The sequence below is a fragment of the Schistocerca americana genome, chromosome 6 (assembly GCF_021461395.2).
Source record: "Schistocerca americana isolate TAMUIC-IGC-003095 chromosome 6, iqSchAmer2.1, whole genome shotgun sequence".
Taxonomy (NCBI): domain Eukaryota; kingdom Metazoa; phylum Arthropoda; class Insecta; order Orthoptera; family Acrididae; genus Schistocerca; species Schistocerca americana.
The window spans coordinates 346,288,614-346,294,613 of NC_060124.1; the positions used below are offsets into that span (position 1 = coordinate 346,288,614).

A 6,000-nucleotide genomic window follows, 5' to 3' on the forward strand; every position below is an offset into this window, starting at 1 on the left:
CTTTAGCGTTGGTTTTGCCGCAGTGCCACTTATACGTCAGTGCTTTGCTAGCTAAGCTACACGTGGACACTAATGACGTGTGCTACTTGTTGCTTCTTTGTTGTTCTTTTAGGAAGTATGGCGGCCACGACGGTGCGCATGCCGTCTCGCAGCCAGACGCCACTCAAGACGCTCAACAGGGGGACCGGCTTCCTGCGGGCGCACCGCTCCGTCACCACAGGTGAGTACAGCGTGTCGGCCCAACGCCAGCTGCGCATTCTACTCTCTGTCTTCCAGCGAGTGTCAAAACACTGACAAGGAGGCGGCACGAGCGTGGGGTCGGGGTTTTGTCCGAAATTTTGTGTGGTGAAAGAGGACCCCTAACACCTCACGTGGTTAAAATATTAGGACGCACTACCCGGAAAATCCCGGGAAAATCGATCCAAAGTTTCTTAAGTGCCTTATGTATATAAAATGTTAGTCCATTGCGGAGCCGCCGTCTGGCCTAGAAGTTTAGGGCTCTGACTCTTAGCCAGAGGTCTCGGGTTCTATTCCTCCTCTGGCACTTTTTTTCCTTCTGTTTCGTTTTCTTTTGTTATTCCACCAATTAATGAGAAAGTTTCCCAAACCTACATTATCTTTAACAAATTATATACTTCTTTCATCGTTTCTCCCTCTTTGGGGTACGCTGGATCAATCATTTCTTTGTGCGTTGTTCTTATCTTAGGGCCCAGTATTTCTTCATTCTTTCTGATCTTCTTCTCCTCTCTTCTTCCGAGATGAAGGGTTTGGACTTTTGTGTGGATTTGTCTTGGAACCTTATGTTTTCATCTTTAGTAATTCAATTAGGAGTTCGATCAATAAGTGAATTTTCTGAAATCTTTAATTCCACTAGGCATTTCTCAGTTTCTTTAAACCAGTTGGGCTTCGTTTTTCGGTTACGGAAGAAGTCAAAGATTTGTTTAGTTAATCTGTAGGAATTCATTCTGAGAAGATGACCATAAAAATTTATTCTCATTTTTCGCATAGAATCTGAAAGTTTTTCAATTTTCTTGTAGAGAGTTTCATTTTTGATGTATATAATCTTATTGTCTTGAAATTTTGGCCCAATGATTTTTCTTAAAATTTTTCTTTCCTTTAGCTCAAGTTTCTCCATTTGGCCTTTGAAATTCATGTTAAGTGTTTCTGCTGCATACAGTGCTTCTGGCTTAATTAGATACATTATTGAATAAAAATTATTTTCTTTTTGTCCAACAATATAATTCATGGCGGTGGGTTTTCCATTTTTCATTGTAAAGTGTATAGGGAGAATCATTGGGTTTTTAGTCAGAATAACAAATTCGATTGGGAAACATTCAATTTTATACATATAATAATTACAAACAAGAACCGCAGTGGTAATTATCGTAAAAACAAACAAAGCAATAATTTTTGCGACATGTTGCGCAACATATAAAAGCGGATTTTTTACAATCACAGGGCGTTTTCAATAACTCTGTACAAAAATATGCCCCATTAACAATTACGAAAATGTTTTGTGTTTCTGATAATTTTGAGGCAAACCAGGCATATTTAATCATGTCTCGGAATATTGGTGACGATAATTGATGGTGAATTATAGAATGAATTTTTATACAGTCTTCCTGGGAATTAATTTCACGATTCTCCTGTAACAATGCGCTGCAATTTTGCAAGCAACAGAAAAAAAGTGCCGAAGGAGGAAACGAACCCGAGACCTCTGGCGTAAGGGTCCGACCGCTAACCATGTAGGCCAGACGGCAGCTCGGCAATGGACTAACATTTTAAACTCATAAGGCACCTAAGAAACTTTGGATCGATTTTTCTCGGGATTTTCCGGGTAGTGCGTCCTAATATTTTAACCACGTGAGGTGTTAGGCGTCCTCTTTCACCACACAAAATTTAGGATAAATCCCGGACCCCACGGTCCTGCCGTCTCCTTGTGAGATCTACAGGGTGGCTGTATAGTCTGTACTTACTTGTAACTGCGAATATTTCAGAAAGTGTACTACATATTATAGCATTATTTCTACTGAATACATTATAAGAGTGTACCATTTGGTTATCAAGTTACATTTCAACGTACGCACCTTCAGTCTTCTAGGAACAGAATCTACGGCTTCTCTTGGCACATCATCTGGGGCATTTACGAACGCTTTATAGATATTTTGTTCAAGACTGTTAATATCCTTTGGTTTTAACTTGTACTCTTGTTCCTCAGCCCAACCCCAAAGGAAGAAGTCGTTTGGCGTTGGATAAGGGCAGCGTGCAGGCCATTCTGCCGGTCCCGGGCAGCCAGTCCATCTGCTAGGGACATTAACACCTATCATTTTCTCACTCATATTGCACAGCTGGGCGGAGCTCCATCTTCATGAACAGTTCAATTTCCCTATTCTCGAATCATGGGCTATACGTGCATTTGAAGGATGTCCAAGTATCGTGCACCATTCAATGTTGTTGTTGTTTTGGGGGAAGAGACCAAACTGCGAGGTCATCGGTCTCATCGGTTTAGGGAAGGACGGGGAAGGAAGTCGGCCGTGCCCTTTCAAAGGAACCATCCCGGCATTTGCCTGGAGCGATTTAGGGAAATCACGGAAAACCTAACTCAGGATGGCTGGACGCGGGATTGAACCGTCGTCCTCCCGAATGCGAGTCTAGTGTGCTAGCCACTGCGCCACCTCGCTCGGTCGTGCACCATTCATGGAGTCACGCAACACACATAGGCCAGTGAATGTGTTTGGCGTCATCCCACACCAGGCGGTGAGCACCGGTCTTGACTGCATTTTGCAGCCGTTATATTTGGATCCAAATCTGACCAATAAGGACAACTGTGACGGTTCACAAAACCTCCATCATGAAGTACCGCTTCAGCAGACCATAGGATACTGTCGTACGGTTCGAGATAACCATCAGCCCACCCAACCACAATCTCACAGAATTCTATTCTCCTGTCGTAGTCCTCATCGAACAGTTGTTGCACGGAATTTACCTTCCAAGGTGGAAAAAATAGCTCATTTTTAAAATGGTCATTATCGTGTGACGTGACAATCCTGTTTCCCTAGCAGCTTGTCTTGTTGACTTCGGAGGGCTCTGTTCAAAGATGAACTGAGCACATTCACATTGTCCTCAGTGTTGAGGGTTTTTCAGATCGAATTGCATTTCTCACACTAATAGTTGTCATTAATTTCTTATGACAGTTTTTTGTTGTCTTAGGATTGCATTCCTACCTCGCTCTTGCGTCCACTATCTCTGAACTTGCGCCACCGGCAGCTAAACATGGCGTCAGTCTTAGTTCTGTCTTCTATTGTTACTACACCAACCAAGTTTTTTTTCTTTTTACTCTATCAACCTTTGAAATCATAAATGGTGAACCTTACATTAACCAATGTTATTACACGCCTGCAGAGTCGTATCTAGATGTATCACGGATCCCATATCACTCCAACTGCACACACTCCACACCGTTACAGAGCCTCCACCAACTTGAACAGTCGCCTGCTGACATGCAGGGTACATGGATTCGTCAGGTTCTCTCCATACCCGTACACGGCCATTCCATCCGCGCAATACAGATTGCAACGAGACTCGTCCATCCAGGCAACATGTTTCCAGTGATCAAGAATCCAATGTCTGTGTTGACGGGTCCAGGCGAGGCGTAAAGCTTTGTGTCGTGCAAAGGGTACACGAGTGGGCCTTCGGCTTCGAAAGCCCATATCAATGATGTTTCGTTGAATGGTTCGCACGCTGACATTTGATGGCCCAGCACTGAAATCTGCAGCAATATGCGAAAGGGTTGCTGTTCTGTCACGTTGAACGATTCTCTTCTGTCGTCGTTGGTCCCCTTCATGCAGGATCTTTTTCCGGCTGCAGTGATGTCGGAGTTTTGATATTATAACGGATTCATGATATTCAGGGCACACTCGCGAAATGGTCGCACGGGAAAGTCCCCACTTCATCGCTACCTCGGAAATGCTGTGTCCCATCGCTCGTGCGCCGACTACAGCACCACGTTCAAACTCACTTAAATCTTGAGAACCTGCTATTGTAGCAGCAGTAACCGATCTAACAACTGCGCCAGTCGCTTGTTGTCTTATATAGGCGTTGCCGACCGCAGCGCCATTTTCTGCCTATTTACATACCTCTGTATTTGAATACGCATGTCTATACCAGTATCTTTGGCGCTTCATTGTAGATCCTTAAAGCGTTTGTTAGATGACTAGAGTAACCTAAACCCGAACCGTTTTTCCTTATCAAAATAATAAATTATACGTACTTCATTTTTAGATGAAGTGAAGTTTACGTCTTAGGCGGCACACTTTAATGCATAGTGTCAAATGTGAACTCTTCATAGAATCAGTCAAGCGCTTGCAACAAACTGAGTTTACGCACTGTACTGTGAGACTCAAAATGTGGGGAACACCCAGGATGTAGGCTCCTAACTTCGTTGGGCGGTAAGCGGCAGGCCGGATCCCCAAGTAGCTATTTACTTTAAAAAACACTCGAAGCTGCTACGCCAGCCTACTGATTAAGCTGTAGGGGCGAGCCACGGAATTCCTGAAGTGCTGTTTTCACGTCTCGCGCTGCACACTCGGAATGCTAATGTCGCACGTCGCCGGCGTGTCGTGTAGGTTGTGATCGTCGTTTCACGCCTTGCTGTCGCTTGTAGACTGGCTCCCTTTCCAAACCGAGCAGATCGCGATGGATCTCGCCCATAAAACTGGAGTTAGCATGTAGGTTGGTTGATTTGGAGGAGGAGATCAAACAACGAGGTCATCGGTCCCATCCGATTAGGCAGGATGGGAAAGGAAGTCGGCCGTGCCGTTTCAGAGGAACCGTCCCAGCATTTGCCTGAAGCGGTTTAGGGAAATCACGGAAAAGGTAAATCAGGATGGTCGAACACGGGTTTGAATCGTCGTTCTCTGGAATCAGGTGTCATGTTGGTAGTATTGATAGTGACTGATATCTGAGAAGTTCTGCTCTGCCTTACAGTTTATTGTATCGGCCCTCTCATTCTGCACCATTACTTTGTCTGGCGTTAATGATCTGCAGAAAAATCAAATACGGAAAAAAATTCAGGTAGATTCCGACATTGCGGCACTTAGTGTTGTGAATATTTTTTCATTTTATTTATTGCTATATTTAACTTCACAGTATTAGAGCCATTAGGTTCTCCCTTGCATTTAGCCAGACATTTTACATATTTTCCATTACATATGTGGGAGGTGGACAAAGATATGCAAACACCATAAATGTAGCACACTATTACGCCTAGTACGAGTAGGAATACGCTGGCTTTGAAACCAGCTTCCAGTCATATCGGAATGGATAAACACAGGGCCTGTGTAGTTTCCGAGGGAAGGTAAGGTTAGGTAACGATGAGGAAGGTGAATAGTGATCATGCATCGTTATCTTCAGAGTAGAGGACGAAGTGTCAATAACATTGAGATCTGGGGACTCTGGTGGCAGGGCAGACGACAACCCATCCTGGTGCTCGCAAAACCGGTCCTGGACCATATGAGCTGTATGAATAGGGCCCTGTCGCCTTGGAATAAAGCGTCGCTATTGCGGAAGAAACGTTGCACCATGCAATGGCCCTGATGAACCAAAATGGTCGCACAATCGTTTGCAGTAATGTGATCTTGTAGCATACCCATGAGGCCCATGAAGTACCACGATATGGCTGCCCATATCATCAACGAACCCCCACTATGTTTCACTCTTGGCACCTAACTTCGGCCAGGAGTTGGAAACACTGTGAAACAAGATTCCTCTGGCCAAATTGCTTTCTTCCATTGCTTCATAGTCCAGGTTTTACGGCTCCAGCACAACATTTTCCTACGGGAGTTTGCATCACTGATGAGTGGTTTTGGAATTTCCATCTCGCCCTGGAATTCTCTAGTTATGGAGCTCCCTTCGTGTTGCTTTGGTAGTGACACGGTTCGCGAGTGTGACTTTCAGTTTTGCAGTGACTTTTACAGGTGTCTTGCTCTTATTCTCCGTCAT

General features: G+C 44.4%; 1 long non-coding RNA gene across 1 annotated transcript in view; it reads left to right on the forward strand.

Moving 5' to 3' along the window:
• Nucleotides 1-224, forward strand: part of LOC124619372 — a 547,306-nt gene extending 547,082 nt beyond the window's left edge. The window contains exon 3 of the long non-coding RNA XR_006980074.1: nt 113-224. This is a non-coding gene — a long non-coding RNA (uncharacterized LOC124619372). The remainder of the gene's footprint in view (nt 1-112) is intronic.
• The last annotated feature ends 5,776 nt before the right edge of the window (nt 225-6,000 follow it).